Here is a 24,055-nt window from a genome sequence, read left to right as displayed (position 1 = left end):
CTTTACCAAAACATGGACCGATACACCCAATTTTCGACACACCATTTTGTGGTTCTAAAATACCTCTAGATTTTCAATTTCAGGCAAATCGGATAGTAAATACAGTGTCTAGAAGCCCAAGAAATAAAATCGGGAGATTGGTCTATATGAGGGCTTTACCAAAACATGGACCGATACGGCCCATTTTCGCCACACCTACTTTTAGTAGTAGAATACCTCTAGATTTTCAATTTTCAGGCAAATCGGATAGAAAATACAGTTTCTAGAAGCCCAAGAAGTAAAATCGGGAAATCGGTCTATATGGGGGCCATTGGCGTAGCTAGGGGGGTGCTGGGGGGGCTATGCCCCCCCAGAATAGTTCTTGCCCCCCCCAGAATAATCAAAGCTACAGTTGTTTTATATTTTAATTCAAGCTTTGCGATGTGTTTAATCCAATTAAGATTGTGGCAGAGAGAGTATGTTAAGCATATTTTTTAGTATTGATATTTACATAACAACTAAAAACACGTAATAAAAACACTAAAAGGAAACTTGAGACGCACATTTTCAAAAATAGTCAATTTATAACTACGTTGATTAAAATCATAAATCGTCACATGCCCAATTTACCATCTAAAATCGTCAAAATCACGAAAAATCCACAGAGTTGGCACCGCTGCTCTCGACAGTTGCTTCGTTGTATTCTGTTCTCAGAGAATTTTTAAAAACTAATCGAAGATAGACGTTTTATAATATTCAATTTATTTTTTGCCTTTTATTTAATTTTTTATTCTTAGTATTTTTTATACACGATGAATATATTAAGTTTATGTTTTGCTTTATGATTTCTAGTCCTGTTTTAAAACACACATTTTAAATAAAATTTAAAAATCATATGTTTGTTGTCTTGAATTAAAAATAAATAACAAACAATATTTTTCAAACACATACTTAAAGCAATGCTTTTATTTTTTGTTATATTAAATAACGGTAAGTTGCTATTTGATTATTTATAGCGGTGTCGTGGAACCGGCTCCCACACACAATAAAATATTTTTTGTCTTCAACCATGAAATTAATTGATCTAATTAATTATACCCTTCACCACTACTGTGGTACAGGGTATAATAAGTTTGTGCATTTGTATATAACGCCAAGAAATAGTGGTCATAGACCCATCTTTTAGTATACCGATCGGGTAAGAATTAAAATCTGAGTCGATTTAGCGATGTCCGTCTGTCTGTCTGTCTGTCCGTCCGTCTGTCTGTATATGTAATTTTGTGCACAAAGTACAGCTCGCAATTTAAGTCCGATCGTTCTCAAATTTGGCATAGGGCCGTTTCTTGAGACAGAGACAATTGCTATTGGTTTTGGAAAAAATCGGTTCAGATTTAGATATAGCTGCCATATATAATTATCTACGATGTGGTCATAGTTAGCGTGTTTATCAACCAATTTTCTTGAAATACCGTACATCCAAATATTTAATGAATCTCGCAAATCTTGCAAAATATCAGCCAAATCGGTTCAGGTTTAGATATAGCTCCCATATATATCTTTCGTCCGATTTAGACTCATATGACCACAGAGCCCAAAATTTACTACCGATCTTCATGAAATTTTGCACAGAGGGTAGAATTGGCATTCTACCAATGCTTGGTACACTTGATTGAAATCGGTTCAAATTTAGATAAAGCTCCCATATATATCTTTCGTCCGATTTGAACTTATATGGCCACAAAAGCCAGAGATTTGCCGTGATTTGCTTCAAATTTTGCACAAGGGGTACGTTTAATAGTATCGTTAAGTGTGTCAAATTTTGTTAAAATCGGTTCAGATTTAGATATAGCTCCCATATATATCTTTCGTCCGATTGAACTTATATGGCCTCAAAATCCAGGGTTTTGCCGTGCTTTGCTTCAAATTTCGCACAAGGAGTACGTTTAGTAGTATAGGTAATTGTGCCAAATTTGGTTGAAATCGATTCAGATTTAGATATGGCTCCCATATATATCTCCCGTCCGATTTGCACTCATATGACCAGGGGGGCCAAAGTTATACTCCCATTTACGTGAAATTTCGCATAGATAGCAGAATTATTATTCTAACTATACATGTCAAATTTATTCAAAATCGGTTCAGGTTGTATATAGCTCCCATATATACGTACACCAGAGTTGGGGAAATATGGTCGACTGTTTCATATTTTAGACCCATTTTCAATGGGATTTTCCTCCAATTGACTGGATAGTTTCCACAGAGAATACAAATATGGCCAAAATTCTCACAGTTTACACAAAATTCTGTGATGATTTCCCCATATCCTACATACTGCAATGCCAAAATTTCCACAGAACGGATGAGTTTTAAATAAGGCTCCAAGTCGCCCTACACATATCATGGCGAGATCTAAGCAATATCCTTGTAAAATCGCCATTGCTGAGTAGCAAAAATTGTAAATATTACTCAAATTGTCCTATATCTCGAATACATATGTATCGCCTGAAAAATTAAAAATCTCTTTTGTACAATTGCATTAAAATTTCTCTCGCTTCATATTTCCCATATTTTTTACTAACATTGTGTATCATCCCAGGGCGTTAGCCGATTTAAATTTTAATTCTAGAGTTTTTGTAGAAGTACAAAAAATTGTTTCCATTAAAAGTATTTGTATCTGGAAATGCAAACCTTTATATAGCTCCCAGCAAATTTTAAGTAGTTGAGATGGTAACACAAATGTTTGTCTACATAGTGGTGAAGGGTATAATATAGTCGGCTCCGCCCGACTTTAGATTTTACTTACTTGTTTTTAATTGAAATGTATTCAATCAAAAAAAAATGATAGTATCAATCATCAAAGCCAATTAAAAAATTAATTGATACAACTAATTTTTGTGATTGAGTTTTTTTTGTTTGTGATTGATTTTGCTGCATATTGCCTTTAACACCGCAATAAAATTGAGGATGTATAGTTTTTTCAATAGGGGTAATTTATCGCTTCGGAAATTTCGACAAAATTTCGAAGGATGTCTGGGGGGGCATAGCCCCCCCCAGAGAAAATTTCTAGCTCCGCCAATGATGGGGGCTATACCAAAAGATGGACCGCTACACTCCATTTTCGACACACCTATTCGTGATCCTAGAATACCTCTATATTTCAAATTTCAGGCAAATTGGATAGTAAATACAGTTTCTAGAAGCTCAAGAAGTAAAATCGGGAGATCGGTCTATATGGGGGCTATATCAAAACATAGACCGATATGCACAATTTTCGACACACCCTTTTGGTGGTTCTAAAATACCTCTAGGTTTTCAATTTGATGCAAGTTGGATACAAACTACGGCTTCTACAAGCCCAAGAAGTAAAATCGGGAGATAGGTCTATATGGGGGCTATACCAAAACATGGACCGAAACTCCACAGTTTTTGTACACCTTTCTATGGACCTAAAATACCTCTAGATTTCAATTTTCAGGCAAATTGGATAAAAATTTATGGTTTCTATAAACCCAAGAAGTAAAATCGGACTGTACACAGAAAAAATTTTCTCGAAAAATTTTCCAATTAAAATCTTAATTGAGTTTTTAAAAATATTCAATTAAAAATTTAATTGATTCAACAATTTTTTTAATTGAAATAAAAATCAATCACACAAATTAATAGTATCAATTAATTTTTTAATTGGATCAATTAATTTTTTAATTGACTGTCAATTAATTTTTTAATTGATACTATTATTTCTGTGATTGAAGACATTTCAATTAAAAAATTAATTGGATCAATTAATTTCGTGATTGAATCAGAAAAAATTCTTTGTGTGTATGGAGGCTATACCCAAACATGAACCGATACTCACCATTTTTGGCACACCTCTTTATGGTTCCAAAATACCTCCAGGTTTAAAATTTCAGGCAAATTTGATAAAAACTACGGTTTCTATAAGCCCAAGGCCCCAAATCGGGAGGTCGGTTTATATGAGACTATATCAAAACCTGGACCGATATAGCCCATCTTCGAACTTTTGGACCAAATATGTTATTTTCCAAAATCGGACAAAAATTCCCTCCACCGGTCTAAATTGCCAATTTCGACAAAATGCCTTAAAAAGTAAATTATTGTTGTACATAGTGCTTTTATTAAAAATAAAGAAATCCAGAAAGAACCAGGGTTGGCCTGTCACAAACTGTGACTTTTGCGACATACATTTGCGACGGTATAATACGTATGTCGCAAAAGTCGTAAATCTACTGTAGAAAATCAAATTTTTAATAGAAGAAATCCTGAACATTTTTTAATTTAGTTTGATAACATTCGCTGTGAGTTTCTGCAGAAATTTGTGAAAGTTTTCCCATGGTCAAGCCTATTTTCTTAGGTGGTATCGAAATTCCCCTTGGTGAGTGTGCAAAATACCTTGGGGTTATATTGGACAGGAGACTGAACTTAAAGCTAAGAAAGGACGAGAAAATCCACGGTTACCTGCACTCGTGCAAAAGGCAATAGGAAAATGTGGGGACTAAAACCGAAAATTGTGAACATTCCTAAGAATTGAAACTTCTTCGCACATACCATCGTCTTGGATATCATCGAATTCGCTGCCTAGCTGACGCGACTAAAGTATTTTCAGTTTGCGACTTTTGTTACTTTTTCTACATTTACGACGCGTATGTGACGTTTACGACGTTTACAACTTTGCGACAGTCGCAAACCTAAAAAAGTTTGATACAGACCATCTCTGGAAAGAACTAATATGATTTAGCGGCTGACATCGGAATGAAAACGTCGACTTTTCAACTTTGGTCTATATTGGTTTATGTTAACTCACAATTCCTTAATCTCATTTTTATACCCTTCACCACTACTGTGGTACAGGGTATAATAAGTTTGTACATTTGTATGTAACGCCAAGAAGGAAAAGTCCGATCATCTTAGAATTAAATTCTGAGTCGATTTAGCGAAGTCCGTCTGTCTGTCTGTCTGTCCGTCTGTACAGGTCGCAGTTTAAGTCCGATCGTCCTCAAATTTGGCATAGGGTCGGTTTTTGGAACAAAGACAATCGCTATTGATTTTGGAAAAAACGGTTCAGATTTAGATATAGCTGTCATATATATTTATCCCCGATCTGGTCATAATTGGCGTGTTTATCAACAGATGTTCTTCAAATTCCGTACATCCGAATATTTTATGAGTCTCGAAAAACTTGCAGTATATCAGCCAAATCGGTTCAGATTTAGATATAGTTCCCATATGTATCTTTCGTTCGATTTTGACTCATATGGCAACAGAAGCCAAAGTTTACTACCGATTTCGTGAAATTTTGCACAGAGAGTAGAATTGACATTCTACGAAATCTTGCTAAATTTGATTGAAATCGGTTCAGATTTAGATATAGCTCACATATATAGCTTTCGTCCAATTTGCACTTATATGGCCTCAAAAGCCAGAGTTTTCCCCTGACTTGCTTCAAATTTTGCACGAGAGGTACGTTTAACGGTGTCGTTATGTGTGCCAAATTTGGTTCAGATTTAGATATAGCTCCCATATATATCCTTCTTCCGATTTAGACTCACATGACCACGGGGCCAAAGTTATACTCCCATTTACGTGAGATTTTGCAGAGATAGCAGAATTATTATTCTAACTATGCACGTCAAATTTAGTCAAAATCGGCTCAGATTATATATAGCTCCCATATATACGTACACCAGAGTTGGGCAAATATGGTAGACTGTTTCATATTTTAGACACATTTTCTATGGGATTTCCCTCCAATTAACTGGATAGCGTTAGCCAATTTAAATTGTAATTCTAGAGTTTTTGTAATAGTACAAAAAATTGTCTCCATTAAAAGTATTTGTATCTGGAAATGCAAACCTTTATATAGCTCACAGCAAATTTGAAGTAGTTGAGATGGTAACACAAATGTTTGTCTACATAGTGGTGAAGGGTATAATATAGTCGGCTCCGCCCGACTTTAGACTTTACTTACTTGTTAGATTTCGGTTTGTTACTACACTAATGTAACAACAAATCGAAATCTATTTTTAAAGACATTGCTGAATTGCGAAACGAAAACGCCCTAAGATTTAGATTTTCCATGAAAACTTTTCGATCGTATATGAAACAAATTATCTTCAATATTTACCTCCTCAAGAAAGAAATTCATAATATACAATTTAGTGTTCAAAAAGATTTATATGTCTTGCTCAACTTCATCTACATGATGTGCATTAGAATTTTCATTCCTCGCAATTCATATCATAACTCTCACTTAGTTCCATTCTGTCTGCTTAACTTAAGCGATTTTTTCGTTGGAAAACTGCATCATTACTTACATTTATTAAATTTGCAGGAATGCATCAAGTCGAAGTAACGTTGAAAGTGGAATCAGCGAACAATTTGCAGATTGTATATCATGTACAACGAAACTAGCAAGGGGATCTGAAAAGATGAAAAATGATTTAACGTTAGGAAAGTTAAAAAAAAATAAAAACAAAACAAAAAATTGTATTAGAGTTATTAAAGACGTTTTTTAGAGAATAAATGTTTATTTTAAGCAAAATATACAGAACTCTTATTCTGTATATTTTCCTTAGTAAGTATTTCCTATTACATAGCAAAATGTTGGACATTCTTTTGCTTGGTGGATACAGTGTATTGTCCTTGGCAATGGCTACTTGATGGAGAATATTAAAATAATTAAACTTGTTTTTGAATTATTTTAATATTCTTCGGCAAGTGATGTAGACTGGCAAACCTTCAGTGTTAGAGATATCTTCATTTTATGGACACATCCAATTTATTGTTGTCTGTAATAGAGATTTACACGTGAGATATATTTCATTCACGCTTACAATTGCAAAATCTGACTCACTCACGATGTTTATAAAATGCTAAGGCTCAGTCAACATTATGAAGTGAACAATTAAAAAATCTTGAGAGATTCATTCATTTGTAAAAGAAATATTGCACGTGTTGAGAAAATTACTCCTTTTATTCCAAGCCCAGAAAATTATTTCAATAAAAATTGAAACAAAATTAAAACAAGTATATACGGCCGTAAGTTCGGCCAGGCCGAAGCTTATGTACCCTCCATCATGGATTGCGTAGAAACTTCTTCTAAACACTGCCATCCACAATCGAATTAATTAAGTTGCGGTAACGCTTGCCGATGGCAAGGCATCTTAAAACCTCCTAACACCATCTTCTAAATTGTATGTACACGCAAAGAAAAAAAACGTTTGGAAAACGTGTACCGAAAACGTTTTTCTTTTGTTAGAGTTTTTTGAATTGCTTCGAAAATTTTAAACTTTTATCACCAAAAAAAATTCGTTTGTTACAAAATTTTTATTTTTTCAATAAAAAAAGTTATTTTTGAAACAACAACACAGTCCATTTCGTTTATATCAAACACTGTTCTTTTCCTACTTTAGGTCTTTAATAAGACACAGTTTACAGTTCGAAATTTAATATACTACAATGTAATGTTGAACATTTTTTCGGAATCTTCCGAACATATCTGGAATATATGTAAAAAAAAAAAAACAAAAAAAAAACTTTGGTCGAAGCGGGGATCGAACCCACGACCCTTGGCATGCAAGTCGGACGTAGCAACCACTGCTCCACGGTGCCAAACTAAATGTTTGTTTCTGTTAAATAAACTTTGTTTATTCGGTTCGTGGGCGCCGCAAGCTATGCTATATAAATATAACTTATATGGATATTTATCTATTGATGACCATAACAGGTACATAGCTCAGTGGTTAGTGTGTTGGCGTACAAAGTGCATGGTCCGCGGTTCGATTCTCCGTCCAGGCGAAAGGTAAAAAAATTTATAAAATCGTATAATTTCTTCTACATTGTTGGTATTACAGAAAAAGGTGCTAAGAACTAAAAAACTTCGTGGAAGTGAGAAAGATGTGAGGAAAAATGCAATTAGCCAGAAAAAAATTTTTTTGAGTTAGTCTTTATGAAATTGTTTTTACATCCTGGAAAAGAATAAACGTTTATCCCAAAAAATATATACTTTTCTTCCAAATGCACTTCCTTTCAACGAAAAGCAAATGAGAAACGAACTTTGTTTGTCTAAAATTTCGTTTGGGAGGAAAGAATTATTTTTTTGCGTGTAAGACCATACGTGGTATATATTAAATCAAAAAAGATCGATCCAATACGTATATAATTCAGTTTGGCAAAGTAGACATAAAATTTTGACAAAATTTTATACAGAAATAAAATTTTAACAAAATTTTCTATAGAAATAAAATTTTCACAAAATTTTCTATCGAAATAAAAATTTTGACAAAATTTTCTATAGAAAGAAAATTTCTACAGAAATAAAATTTTAACAAAATTTTGTATAGAAATAAACTTTTGACAAAATTTTCTATAGAAATAAACTCTTGGTAGATTATTTGTGGCTCGAGTGGCAACCATGATTATGAACCGAATAAAATTTGAACAAATTTTTCTATAGAAATACAATTTTGACAAAATATTCTATAGAAATAAGATTTTGAAAATGATGAAAATTTTATTATGAACCGAATAAAATTTTAACAAAATTTTCTCTAGAAATATAATTTTGACAAAATTTTGTATTGAAATAAAATTTTGACAAAATTTTCTATAGAAATAAAATTTTGGTAGATTATTTTTGGCTCTAGTGGCAACCATGATTATGAACCGATATGGACCAATTTTTGTGTGATTGGACCAATTTTGGTATGGTTGTTAGCGACCATATACTAACACCACGTTCCTAATTTGAACCGGATTGGATGAATTTTTCTCCTCCAAGAGGCTCCGGAGGTCAAATCTGGAGAACGTTTTATATGGGGGCTATATATAATTATGGACCGATATGGACCAATTCGGGCACGGTTGTTAAAGATCATATACTAACACCATGTTCCAAATTACAACCGGCTTGGATGAAATTTGCTTCTCTTGGAGACTTCGCAAGACAAATCTGGGGATCGGTTTATATGGGGGCTATATATAATTATGAACCGACGTGGACCAATTTTTGCATGGTTGTTAGAGACCATATACCAACATCATGTACCAAATTTCAGCCGGATCGGATGAAATTTGCTTCTCTTTGAGGCTCCGCAAGCCAAATCTGGGGATCGGTTTATATGGGGGTTATATATAATTATGGACCGATGTGGACCAATTTTTGCATGATTGTTAGAGACCATATACCAACACCATGTACCAAATTTCAGCCGGATCGGATGAAATATGCTTCTCTTAGAGGCTCCACAAGCCAAATCTGAGGATCGGTTTATATGGGGGCTATATATAATTAAGGACCGATATGGACCAATTTTTGCACGGTTGTTAGAGACCATATACCAACATCATGTACCAAATTTCAGCCGGATCGGATGAAATTTTCTTCTCTTTGAGGCACCTCAAGCCAAATCTGGGGATCGGTTTATATGGTGGCTATATATAATTATGGACCGATGTGGACCAATTTTTGCGTGGTTGTTAGAGATCATATACCAACACCATGTACCAAATTTCAGCAGGATCGGATGAAATTTGCTTCTCTTTTAGGCTCCGCAAGCCAAATCTGTGGATCGGTTTATATGGGGGATATATATAATTATGGACCGATGTGGACCAATTTTTGCATGGTTGTTAGAGACTATATACCAACACCATGTACCAAATTTCAGCCGGATCGGATGAAATATGCTTCTGTTGGAGGCTCCACAAGCCAAATCTGAGGGTCCCTTTATATGGGGGCTATACGTAAACGTGGACCGATATGGCCCATTTTCAATACCATCTGACCTACATCGATAACAACTACTTGTGCCAAGTTTCAAGTCGATAGCTTGTTTCGTTCGGAAGTTAGCGTGATTTCAACAGACGGACGGACGGATGGACGGACATGCTTAGATCGACTCAAAATTTCACCACGACCCAGAATATATATACTTTATGGGGTCTTAGAGCAATATTTCGATGTGTTACAAACGGAATGACAAAGTTAATATACCCCCATCCTATGATGGAGGGTATAAAAAATAAAAGGAGCTTAAAATAATTTATTTCAGCTGGAAGAAAAGTTAAATAATTAAAACAAGTAGAGGATACTTAGGTGTTGTTTTGTTGAAGGTTTGAAAAGAATAGAAAGAATTTATTTAAAATCTCTAATAAGAAGTCTATGGTATGATACAATTTAACATCGTTTTTCATAACTATATAGAATTACATTATAATTATCCATATAAACAAATATACATTCACATTAATATATTTATTCAAATATATTCGATGTTGGTTACAACATGTTCGAAGTGTATATCAATTACAAATCAATAAGTATTGATTTGTATCAATACAAACCAATGATATTGATTTGCTTGCTGCTATTCTGCATTCCCTGATATGTTTTGTTGTTGTTGCATTTAAGTTCGATGGCTACACTGGCTAAAGAAGGGGAAGGTGATGCGCAAGCATAGACAACACACAAGTGAGGGGGAAGATGCACCAAAATATTTTTTTGACTCCATAGCAACAGTTATAATCGAACTTGGTTTAGCAGCAAGGTAATTATGATGTTTTGATGATGATAATGACGTTTTTGTTATCATGAAAGGAGGAGATTTGAAAGCCGGTGGAGCTAATTTGATTGGGACGATTATCGATAGATTTTAGGTTGATGGATATTAAAATTTCCGTCAACAGCACGTATACCGATAACGATAACGAATGATTCCTAAACCTGTGTGAAGGCTCACATATTATTTTACTTTCAAATAAGAGATTTTGCTGTGAAGCTTTAAAATAAAATAGATTTTGAACTAGTTCACTACCTGTTCACTGGAATCAATTGGTTTCCAAGCCCATATTAAATTCGCAATTTTTATACCCTAAACGACATAGTGGTCAGGGTATAATAAGTTTGATATATACCGATCGACTCAGAATCACCTCCTGAGTCGATCTAGCACTTGGTGTCCGTCCGTCCGTCTATCCATGTATTTGTTGTTCACACGATTCCGGTCGCAATTATTAACCGATTTTGATGAAATTTGGTACAGGGAGTTTCTTGGGCACAGGGACGAACGCTGTTGAATTTGGATGAAATCGGATCAAATTTAGATATAGCTCCCATATATATGTATCGCCCGATTTCGACAAATGGGATCACGTTGCACTTTCTTACTAACCGATCGTTGTCAAATTTAGCTCAAAATAATCTTGTGCATCACCCTTTAAGTCTGCAAAATTTCATCGAAATCGGTTCAGATTTAGCTATAGCTCCCATATATATGTACCGCCCGATTTTTCTAAATTTGGCCATAAAACCCTTATTTATCAATCGCTCTTACTCAAAATTGGCTAAATGTAATCTTCTATAGCACTTACTATATGTGCAAAAAAAAAATCATCGAAATCGGTTCAGATTTAGCTATACCTCCCATATATATGTACCGCCCGATTTTTCTAAATTTAGCAATAAAACCCTTATTTATCAACCAATAGTACCCAAACTTGGCCATATGTAATCTTCTATAGCACTTACTATATGTGCAAAATTTCATCGAAATCGAGTAAGATTAAGATATAGCTCCCATATATATGTATAGGCCGAATTTCCCGAATTTAGCCATGGAACCCTTATTTATTATCAGATCTTACTCAAAGTTGGCTACACGCAAAGAAAAAAAACGTTTGGAAAACGTGTACCGAAAACGTTTTTCTTTTGTTAGAGTTTTTTGAATTGCTTCGAAAATTTTAAACTTTTATCAACAAAAAAATTCGTTTGTTACAAATTTTTTATTTTTTCAATAAAAAAAGTTATTTTTGAAACAACAACAGAGTCCATTTCGTTTATATCAAACACTGTTCTTTTCTGACTTTTGGTCTTTAATAAAACACATTTTACAGTTCAAAATTTAATATAGTACAATGTAATGTTGAACATTTTTTTCGGAATCTTCCGAACATATGTAGAATGTATGTAAAAAAAAAAAAAAAAACTTTGGTCGAAGCAGGGATCGAACCCACGACCCTTGGCATGAGAGTCAGACGTAGCAACCACTGCTCCACGGTGCCAAACTAAATGTTTGTTTCTGTTAAATAAACTTTGTTTATTCGGTTCGTGGGCGCCGCAAGCTATGCTATATAAATATAACTTATATGGATATTTATCTATTGATGACCATAAGAGGTACATAGCTCAGTGGTTAGTGTGTTGGCTTACAAAGTGCATGGTCCGCGGTTCGATTCTCCGTCCAGGCGAAAGGTAAAAAAATTTTAAAAATTTATAAAATCGTATAATTTCTTCTACATTGTTTGTATTACAGAAAAAGGTGCTAAGAACTAAAAATCTTCGTGGAAGTGAGAAAGATGTGAAGGAAAATGCAATTAGCCAGAAAAAATTATTTTTTGAGTTAGTCTTTATGAAATTGTTTTTACATCCTGGAAAAGAATAAACGTTTATCACAAAAAGTATATACTTTTCTTCCAAATACACTTCCTTACAGCGAAAAGCAAATGAGAAACGAACTTTGTTTGTCTAAAATTTCGTTTGGGAGGAAAGAATTATTTTTTTGCGTGTAGATCCAGTCCTTTATAGCACTAACGGTATGTGCCAATTTTCATCGAAATCGGTTCAGATGTAGATCTAGCTCCCATATATGTATCGCCCGATGTTGAAAAATTTGCCCCTAATAACTTTATGTTTGACCATACAGGCCTCATTTCTTAACTGATATTACTCAAAATTTGCACAAGGTAACCTTTTGTGGTGTAAATCAAACCCGCAAAATATTATGCAAATTGGTTCAGATTCCCAGCGGCGTAAATCGAGAGCACTTTCGATTAAAAGCATTCCCTAAAAGCATAATCCCTTTTAAAAGACCTCTTCTTTCTTTACAAAAAAGTTGATACTCATTCATCATTCATTGCAAAAAACAGGCCTTAAAAAAGGTCTTTATTTACTAAGATCGCTATTCCTTTTCTAATAACATACTTGTCGAGGCCTTTTGAAATGGCTTACCTGGGACATGTGTTTAAAGACACATTTTAAAGAACTCCTAATAGGCCTTGTTTGGTATTGTGAATTACAATGTGTTCTTGCAACGAGGCAAAATAAAGCGATTTTTAAAAAGCAACTCATATTCTCATAGCAAGCTCTTATAATTTACGAGACCTTTGAAAAGCCCTTATGCCGTAAGCCAATTTATAAGTTTTTCGACAACGATTCACAAACAATATAACGGCTTTAAAAAACCAAGTCATGTTTTCATTGCGGACTTCTTTAATCTAAGAGACCTTTGATAAGCCCTTATGCCGTAAGTTTATATGTAAGTAACCGAAAGTTAAGAATAACAAGTATATACGGCCGTAAGTTCGGCCAGGCCGAATCTTATGTACCCTTCACCATGGATTGCGTAGAAACTTCTATGAAAGACTGTCATCCACAAATTTCAACTCACTCGGATGAAATTTGCTCCACCAAGAGGCTCCAAAACCAAATCTCGGGATCGGTTTATATGGGGGCTATAAATGATTATGGACTGATATGGACCACTTTTGGCATGGTTGTTAAATATCATATACTACCACCACGTACCAAATTTCAACCAGATCGGATGAATTTTGCTTCTCCAAAAGGCTCCGGAGGTCAAATCTGGCGATCGGTTTATATGGGAGCTATATATAATTATGGACTGATAGAAACCAATTCCTGCATGGTTGTTGGATACCATGTACTAACATTACGTACCAAATTTCAACCGAATGGGAAGAATTTTGCTCTTCCAAGGTGCTCCGGAGGTAAAATCTGGGGATCGGTTTATATGGGGCCTATATATAATTATGAACCGATATCGACCAATTTTTGTATGGGTGTTTGAGGATATATATTAACATCACGTACCAAATTTCAACTGAATCAGATGAATTTTGGTCTTCCAAGAGGCTCCGGAGGTCAAATCTGGTGATCGGTTTATATGGGGGCTATATATAATTATGGACCGATATGGACCCATTTTTGCATGATTGTTAGAGACCATATATTAACAATACGTACCAAACTTCAACTTGAGCGCGTGAATTTTGCTCTTCCAATGGGCTCCGGAGGTCAAATCTGGGTATCGGTTTTTGTGGGGGCTACATATATTTATGGACCGATATGGACCAATTCCTGCATGGTTGTTAGAGACCATATACTAACACCACGTACCAAATTTCAACCGAATCGGATAAATTTTGCTCATCCACGAGGCTCCGGAGGTCAAATCTGGGGATCGGTTTATATGGGGCTATATATAATTATGAATCGATGTGGAAAAATTTTTGCATGGTTGTTAGAGACCATATACTTACACCATATACCAAATTTCAGCCGGATGGGATGATATTTTCTTCTCTTAGAGGCTCCGCAAGCCAAATCGGGAGATTGGTTTATATGGGGGCTATATAACATATAATTATTGACCGATGTGGACCAATTTTTGCATGATTGTTAGAGACTATATACTAACACCATGCACCAAATTCCAACCGGACCGGATGAATGTTGCTCCTCCAAGAGGCTCCGCAATCCAAATCTGAGCGTCGGTTTATATGGGGGCTATACGTAAAAGTAGTCCAATATGGCCCATTTGCAATACCATCCGACCTACATCAATAACAACTACTTGTGCCAAGTTTCAAGTCGATAGCTTATTTCGTTCGGAAGTTAGCGTGATTTCAACAGACGGACGGACATGCTCAGATCGACTCAGAATTTCACCACGACCCAGAATACATATACTTTATGGGGTCTTAGAACAATATTTCGATGTGTTACAAACGGAATGACAAAGTTAATATACCCCCCATCCTATGAAGGAGGGTATAAAAATAAGTTTGCACAATTTAAAGCAACACGTGTTTCTTCATTCGGGTTTGTGATTTCGTTTGAGCAAGTCGCGGTGTTTACTTTTTTTTTTTTTTTAAGTAGCTGAAGTGTCAAATATCCGGTAAGTATATATTTTTTGACGAATATTATACTATATTGAATTACATTATAATAATAATTTTACTTATTTATTTAGCGGCAACGTCTACCATGAAAGCCAATGTTCTGTTCAATATGTGGAAATCAGACGTCCAATACGAAATCAGTTCCTATGAAGAAGGTGATTTATTTTTTATAGTACAATTTTATATAGTACAAAATAAAATAAAAAGAATTCTGCTCACATTTTGGGTGTCTTATTTATATATGAAATTTGAAGTAGGTCCTATATAAGGTACGTAAACAAGGCCTTCTAAACAGCCTTCATAAAAAGGCATTAAATTGGCATAATTTTAAACTCCTATTAAGAGGCCTTTATTTATATATGCTTCATAAAGCCTTTTGATGTATACATTATAAAAGCCTTATTTTATTACACATTATAAAGAACTTATTTGAGGCAATTCCTAAAAGGCCTTAAATTAATGACTTTATAATAGCCCTTATGCTGTAACTTGATGTCGGAGCACTTCGTCGGCTATGACACCCTGTGTAAAAAATAAATGAATATGCAATGGGAAGCCAATGCCTTGTGTCTGCAAATAAATGCGTTTTAAAAGTCCTTATGAAGAGCGATTTCCGCCGCTGGGTTTACATATAGTTTCCATATATAAACATCGCTCTATTTTCAGAAATTGGGCCACAATACTCTTATTTATTAACCAATGTAACTCAAATTTCAAATTTTGATGTACTTGCCTATCGTATTTATACGTACTTGTAGCTCTTACATAAGAATATTGCTCGATTTTTAAAAATGTGGAATTATTACGCACAATAATTGAACGATTTTCTCTTTTTATACCCTGCTCCACACTGTGGAAAAGGGTATTATAAGTTAGTGCATATGTTTGCAACACCCAGAAGGAGACGAGATAGACACATGGTGTCTTTGGCAAAAATGCTCAGGGTGGGCTCCTGAGTCGATATAGCGATGTCCGTCTGTCCGTCTGTCCGTGAACACATTTTTGTAATCAAAGTCTAGGTCGCAGTTTTAGTCCGATCGACTTCAAATGTGGCACAAGTATGTGTTTTGGCTCAGAATAGATCCCTATTGATTTTGGAAGAAATCCGTTCAGATTTAGATATAGCTCCCGTATATATATTTCGCCCGATATGGACTTATATGGCCCCAGAAGCCAGAGTTTTACCCTAATTTGCTTAAAATTTTGCACAAGAAGAACTCTTAGTACTATAGTCAAGTGTGCCAAATTTTAGTGAAATCGGTTCAGATTTAGATATAGCTCCCATATATATCTTTCGCCAGATATGGACTAATACTGTCCCAGAAGCCAGAGTTTTACCCCAATTTGGTTGAAATTTTGCACAGGGAGTAGAATTAGCATTGTATTTATGCGTGCCAAATTTGGTTGAAATCGGTTCAGATTTAGATATAGCTCCCATATATAGTTTTCGCCCGATTTACACTCATATGACCACAGAGGCCAATTTTTAACTCCGATTTTGTTGAAATTTTGCACAGGGAGTAGAATTAGCATTGTTGCTATGCGTGCCAAATTTGGTTGAAATCGGTTCAGATTTAGATATAGCTCCCATATATAGTTTTCGCCCGATTTACACTCATATGACCACAGAGGCCAATTTTTAACTCCGATTTTGTTGAAATTTTGCACAGGGAGTAGAATTAGCATTGTTGCTATGCGTGCCAAATTTGGTTTAAATCGGTTCAGATTTAGATATAGCTCCCATATATATATTTTTCTGATTTCGACAAAAATGGTCAAATGTTGGTAATTTTCCTTGTAAAATCGCCACTGCTTAGTCCAAAAGTTGTAAAAATGATTCTAATTTTCCTAAACTTCTAATACATATATGTCTAGCGATAAATCATTAATAAACTTTTGCGAAGTTTCCTTAAAATTGCTTCAGATGTAAATGTTTCACATATTTATACCCTTCACCACTACTGTGGTACAGGGTATAATAAGTTTGTGCATTTGTATGTAACGCCAAGAAGGAGTACTCATAGACCAACTTTTTAGTATACGGATCGGCTTAGAATTAAATTCTGAGTCGATTTAGCGATGTCCGTCTGTCTGTCTTTCTGTCTGTCTGTCTGTCTGTCTGTCTGTCCGTCTGTCTGTCTGTTGATGTATTTTTGTGTGCAAAGTACAGCTCGCAGTTTTAGTCCGATTGTCCTAAAATTTGGTATAGGGTCCTGTTTCGGCTCAAAGACGATCCCTATTGATTTTGGAAAAAATCGGTTCAGATTTAGATATAGCTGCCATATATATTTTTCACCGATCTGGTCATAATTGGCGCGTATATCAACCGATCTTCCTCAAATTCCGTACATCCGAATATTTTATGGGTCTCGAAAAACTTGCAAAATATCAGCCAAATCGGTTCAGATTTAGATATAGCTCCCATATATAGCTTTCGCCCGATTTACACTCATTTGCCCACAGAGGCCAATTTTTTGCTCCGATTTAGTTGAAATTTTGCATAGGGAGTAGAATTAGCATTGTAACTATGTGTGCCAAATTTGGTTGAAATCGGTTCAGATTTGGATATATCTCTTATATATAGCTTTCGCCCGATTTGCACTCATATGACCACAGAGGCCAATTTTTAACTCCGATTTAGTTGAAATTTTGCACAGGGAGTAGAATTAGCATTGTAACTATGCGTGCCAAATTTGGTTGAAATCGGTTCAGATTTAGATATAGCTCCCATATATAGCTTTCGCCCGATTTACACTCATATGACCACAGAGGCCAATTTTTAACTCCGATTTAGTTGAAATTTTGCACAGGGAGTAGAATTAGTATTGTATCTATGCGTGCCAAATTTGGTTGAAATCGGTTCAGATTTAGATATAGCTCCCATATATATGTTTTGCTGATTACGACAAAAATGGCCAAAATACCATAAGTTTCCGTGTAAAATCGCCACTGCTTAGTCCAAAAGTTGTAAAAATGACTCTAATTTTCCTAAACTTCTAATACATATATATCGAGCGATAAATCATAAATAAACTTTTTCGAAGTTTCCTTAAAATTGCTTCAGATTTAAACGTTTCCCATATTTATACCCTTCACCACTACTGTGGTACAGGGTATAATAAGTTTGTGCATTTGTATGTAACGCCAAGAAGGAGTAATCATAGACCAACCTTTTAGTATACGGATCGGCTTAGAATTAAATTCTGAGTCGATTTAGCGATGTCCGTCTGTCTGTCTGTCTGTCCGTCTGTCTGTCTGTCTGTCTGTCTGTCTGTCTGTCTGTTGATGTATTTTTGTGTGCAAAGTACAGCTCGCAGTTTTAGTCCGATTGTCCTAAAATTTGGTATAGGGTCCTGTTTCGGCTCAAAGACGATCCCTTTTGATTTTGGAAAAAATCGGTTCAGATTTAGATATAGCTGTCATATATATTTTTCACCGATCTGGTCATAATTGGCATGTATATCAACCGATCTTCCTCAAATTCCGTACATCCGAATATTTTATGAGTCTCGAAAAACTTGCAAAATATCAGCCAAATCGGTTCAGATTTAGATATAGCTCCCATATATAGCTTTCGCCCGATTTACACTCATTTGCCCACAGAGGCCAATTTTTTGCTCCGATTTAGTTGAAATTTTGCATAGGGAGTAGAATTAGCGTTGTAACTATGCGTGCCAAATTTGCTTGAAATCGGTTCAGATTTGGATATATCTCCCATATAAAGCTTTCGCCCGATTTACACTCATATGACCAAAGAGGCCAACTTTTTGCTCCGATTTAGTTGAACTTTTGCACAGGGAGTAGAATTAGCATTGTAGCTATGCGTGCCAAATTTGGTTGAAATCGGTTCAGATTTAGATATAGCTTCCATATATATGTTTTTCTGATTTCGACAAAAATAGTCAAAATACCAACATTTTCCTTGTAAAATCGCCACTGCTTAGTCGAAAAGTTGTAAAAATGACTCTAATTTTCCTAAACTTCTAATACATATATATCGAGCGATAAATCATAAATAAACTTTTTCGAAGTTTCCTTAAAATTGCTTCAGATTTAAACGTTTCCCATATTTTTTTACTAACATTGTGTTCCACCCTAGTGCATTAGCCGACTTAAATTTTGAGTTTATAGATTTTGTAGAAGTCTATCAAATTCTTCCAGATCGAGTGATATTTAAATGTATGTATTTGGGACAAACCTTTATACATAGCCCCCAACACATTTGACGGATGTGATATGGTATCGAAAATTTAGATCTACAAAGTGGTGCAGGGTATAATATAGTCGGCCCCGCCCGACTTTAGACTTTCCTTACTGGTTTTTTTTTTTTTGTAGTATGTCAAATTCAAAATAGTGATAATAGAATATGGCTAAAAATGACTTAGACCACTTTAGACCGAACAAAACTTTTTGCACTTTTTGGATTGGAAATTTTTAAAACTTTAGTCATAGGCTAGGGACTATATTAACCATAACTTTTGATAGAAGTGTCCAATAAATTCGAACTTTTGACAGAATGCAATTCAAATCAATCCGAATTAAAAAACCAGTAAGGAAAGTCTAAAGTCGGGCGGGGCCGACTATATTATACCCTGCACCACTTTGTAGATCTAAATTTTCGATACCATATCACATCCGTCAAATGTGTTGGGGGCTATGTATAAAGGTTTGTCCCAAATACATACATTTAAATATCACTCGATCTGGAAGAATTTGATAGACTTCTACAAAATCTATAAACTCAAAATTTAAGTCGGCTAATGCACTAGGGTGGAACACAATGTTAGTAAAAAAATATGGGAAACGTTTAAATCTGAAGCAATTTTAAGGAAACTTCGAAAAAGTTTATTTATGATTTATCGCTCGATATATATGTATTAGAAGTTTAGGAAAATTAGAGTCATTTTTACAACTTTTCGACTAAGCAGTGGCGATTTTACAAGGAAAATGTTGGTATTTTGACTATTTTTGTCGAAATCAGAAAAACATATATATGGAAGCTATATCTAAATCTGAACCGATTTCAACCAAATTTGGCACGCATAGCTACAATGCTAATTCTACTCCCTGTGCAAAAGTTCAACTAAATCGGAGCAAAAAGTTGGCCTCTTTGGTCATATGAGTGTAAATCGGGCGAAAGCTTTATATGGGAGATATATCCAAATCTGAACCGATTTCAAGCAAATTTGGCACGCATAGTTACAACGCTAATTCTACTCCCTATGCAAAATTTCAACTAAATCGGAGCAAAAAATTGGCCTCTGTGGGCAAATGAGTGTAAATCGGGCGAAAGCTATATATGGGAGCTATATCTAAATCTGAACCGATTTGGCTGATATTTTGCAAGTTTTTCGAGACTCATAAAATATTCGGATGTACGGAATTTGAGGAAGATCGGTTGATATACATGCCAATTATGACCAGATCGGTGAAAAATATATATGACAGCTATATCTAAATCTGAACCGATTTTTTCCAAAATCAAAAGGGATCGTCTTTGAGCCGAAACAGGACCCTATACCAAATTTTAGGACAATCGGACTAAAACTGCGAGCTGTACTTTGCACACAAAAATACATCAACAGACAGACAGACAGACAGACAGACAGACAGACAGACGGACAGACAGACAGACAGACGGACATCGCTAAATCGACTCAGAATTTAATTCTAAGCCGATCCGTATACTAAAAGGTTGGTCTATGATTACTCCTTCTTGGCGTTACATACAAATGCACAAACTTATTATACCCTGTACCACAGTAGTGGTGAAGGGTATAACAATGAACTTGATCAAAAATGATAAGTCGACTTAGCGTACTTTGGAATGAAGACATCGATATATTTCTTAAAATCCACATGAAATTCTAAATGTCTTCGAGTAACCCGCTGCAACAAGGTGCTGTTAGAGGACATTTTTGGACATTTGATTCATGGTAGTTGGTGTTAAAGATGCGGCCCTCCACTTCTGATCTTTTTGCTGGGTCTCGAACCAATTAAATTTTTATTGGAACTATTAATTGTTATCAGATAGTGATATTATCTCTTCCGTGATTGAAGCAATTAAAATACACCAATTTATTGAATTGATTGAAGTTTTTTTTCTATGCAAGTGTAAATCACCTGCGAGTCACTGAAACTTTGTTAAACCACCTACATCTCGTATCACCTTGTAGAAAAATTATTCCTTTTCCTAATGCATATCAATCAATCTTTGGGTCCACCTGCGGTCTTGTTGTTCTCAACTTTCACTCACTCATAATTCTTAACCGTCGCTCTTCTTGAAGTTTCAACATCAAAGTGCTGGTTTTGTTGACTCTACTTTGGTAAACTCTTAAAACTTAAAAAGTTTTTTTTTTTCGCTTCTTTCTCTTCTTAAAGTGGTTGCAATGACTCCCAGCCATCTAGCTTAGAATGGCAATAGGATATTGTTGAATATTTACATAGTACTAAGTCATCTACTTTCATTTCTTCCGCTAGTACTTAGGCACTTCTACCTTTACTTCTTCCGTTTACACAATAAGCTTATTTCATGTACAAGAGCAGTAAATGTTATGCTTCTTAAAAATAATCTAAATTTTGGTGGGTGTTGTCTTAAAAGTAGGAAATTGACCACGTAATAACTACAGTTTTAAATAGTATGTTTAAAATGTTCAATGTCTGTGCTAAACATACAATTTATAAATTTTAAACACTTGGACTAATTTCATTATATTAGAAATAATTGGTAGTGGTAACATTTTAATAAATTGTGGTGATATCATTGCTTGTATAGTTCAATTTTATATTTACTACAATTAAAATTTTGTAAACAATAGAAATGTTTGGTATTGTTTCAGTTTATATAATGCGATAATGTTATAAATTCAACAAATCATTGAAGTGGTAAATAGCACTTTATTCGCATTTGCATAAATTTATATAAATATTTAACTTTTATTTTTATTGGGAGCGTAAATTAAAAATGTGCGAATTTTTGTATTTTTTGTTTTGTGAATTTATTCCGAAAAAAAAATTGTAACAGACCGGTCGAATTGAAGTATTGTCACTATTTATTCCCTAGCCACTATTTATTCCCATTACTCTGGCAACATACAGATACCGCGACGAAAAGAAGAATTTTAACTCAGTCTAAGAATAGGTCAAATATTTGGCTTTCTAATAAGAAAGAGAAATGTGTCATCGATCGGAACCAGTGGTAGTCAGAAGACTATATGGCGGCTAGGGTAGGACTTTTCATTTGAAAGTTTCCAAGTATGTTATTACAGATTTTACAATATGTGATCGAGCTTTAGCGTACTGAAAAATCACAATGTCGTACCTTTCCGCATCAATTGAGTTCGATATAAAGCTCCTGTAATCGTTTTACTCGGTTGCAGCGGCTCATACTTTGTGCCACCAAATACAGTACGATAATGTAGATAATGGATATAAGAAAGGCAGAAAAAATATGAAATATTTTCTTTTATGCGTTTTTTATACCCTTCACCACTACTGTGGTACAGTGTATAATAAGTTTGTGCATTTGTATTTAATGCCAAGAAAGATGAGTCTGGGACACGGTTGTCACTCGAGCCAAAATTAATCTACCAAAATTTTCAGAAAATTTTACCAAAAAAATATCAAGTAAAAAAATCTTAGTTTGCAAAAGTTTCTATAGAAAATTTTGTCAAAAATAGTTTTTTTTTATTTCTATAGAAAATTTTATCAAAATCTTATTTGTGTAGAAAATTTTGTCACAATTTTATTTCTATTAAAAATTTGGTAAAATTGTATTTCTGTAGAAAATTTTGTCAAAATTTTATGCCTGTAGAAAATTTTGTCAAGATTTTACTTCTATAGAAAATTTTGCCAAAATTATATTTCTGTAGAAAATTTTGTCAAAATTATATTTCTGTAGAAAATTTTGTCAAAATTTTATTTCTATAGAAAATTTTGTCAAAATGTTATTTCTATAGAAAATTTTTGTCAAAATTTTATTTCTATAGAAAATTTTGTCAAAATTTTATTTCTCTAGAAAACTTTGTCAAAATTTTATTTCTATAGAAAATTTTGTTCCTGTAGAAAATGTTGTCAAAATTTTATTTCTCTAGAAAATTTTGTGAAAATTTTACTTCTATAGAAAATTTTATCAAAATTTTATTTCTCTAGCAAATTTTGTCAAAATTTTATTTCTTTAGAAAATTTTGTCAAAATTTTATTTCTTTGGAAAATTTTGTCAAAATCTTATTTTTATAGAAAATTTTGTTCCTGTAGAAAATTTTGTCAACATTTTTTTTGTATAGAAAATCTTGTCACAATTTTGTGTCTATAGAAATTTTTTTTCTGTAGAAAATTTTATCAAAATTTTATTTCTGTAGAAAATTTTGTCAAAATCTTATTTGGGTAGAAAATTTTGTCAAAATTTTATTTCTTTTAAAAATTTGGTAAAATTGTATTTCTGTAGAATATTTTGTCAAAATTTTACTTCTATAGAAAATTTTGTCAAAATTTTACTTCTATAGAAAATTTTGCCAAAATTATATTTCTGTAGAAAATTTTGTCAAAATTTTATTTCTATAGAAAACTTTGTCAAAATTTTATTTCTATAGAAAATTTTGTTCCTGTAGAAAATTTTGTCAAAATTTTATTTCTATAGAAAATCTTGTCAAAATTTTATTCTCTAGAAAATTTTGTCAAAATGTTATTTCTATAGAAAATTTTATCAATGTTTTATTTCTCTAGAAAACTTTGTCAAAATTTTATTTCTATATAAAATTTTGTTCCTTTAGAAAATTTTGTCAAAATTTTATTTCTATAGAAAATGTTGTCAAAATTTTATTTCTCTAGAAAATTTTGTCAAAATTTTATTTCTCTAGAAAATTTTGTCAAAATTTTTTTCTATGGAAAATTTTGTCAAAATTTTATTTCTATAGAAAATTTGTCAAAATTTTATTTCTATAGAAAATGTTGTCAAAATTTTATTTCTATAGAAAATTTTGTTCCTTTAGAAAATTTTGTCAAAATTTTATTTCTATAGAAAATTTTGTCAAAATTTTATTTCTATAGAAAATTTTGCCAAAATTTTATTTCTATAGAA

The 24,055-nt window shown here is 33.8% G+C and overlaps 1 protein-coding gene across 4 annotated transcripts in view; it reads right to left on the bottom strand.

The window, feature by feature from the left end:
- Positions 1-24,055, bottom strand: part of TyrR (Tyramine receptor) — a 323,171-nt gene that overhangs the window by 129,430 nt on the left and 169,686 nt on the right. For all 4 annotated transcript variants that reach the window (XM_075290670.1, XM_075290671.1, XM_075290669.1 and 1 more), the window contains exon 3: positions 6,312-6,417. The gene's annotated coding sequence lies outside the window, so the exon portion shown is untranslated. The remainder of the gene's footprint in view (positions 1-6,311; positions 6,418-24,055) is intronic.

The sequence above is a fragment of the Haematobia irritans genome, chromosome 1, assembly GCF_050003625.1.
Source record: "Haematobia irritans isolate KBUSLIRL chromosome 1, ASM5000362v1, whole genome shotgun sequence".
Classification (NCBI taxonomy): Eukaryota; Metazoa; Arthropoda; class Insecta; order Diptera; family Muscidae; genus Haematobia; species Haematobia irritans.
Note: the sequence above shows the minus strand (reverse complement) of the source record. Positions and strands in the feature narration are given on the sequence as shown.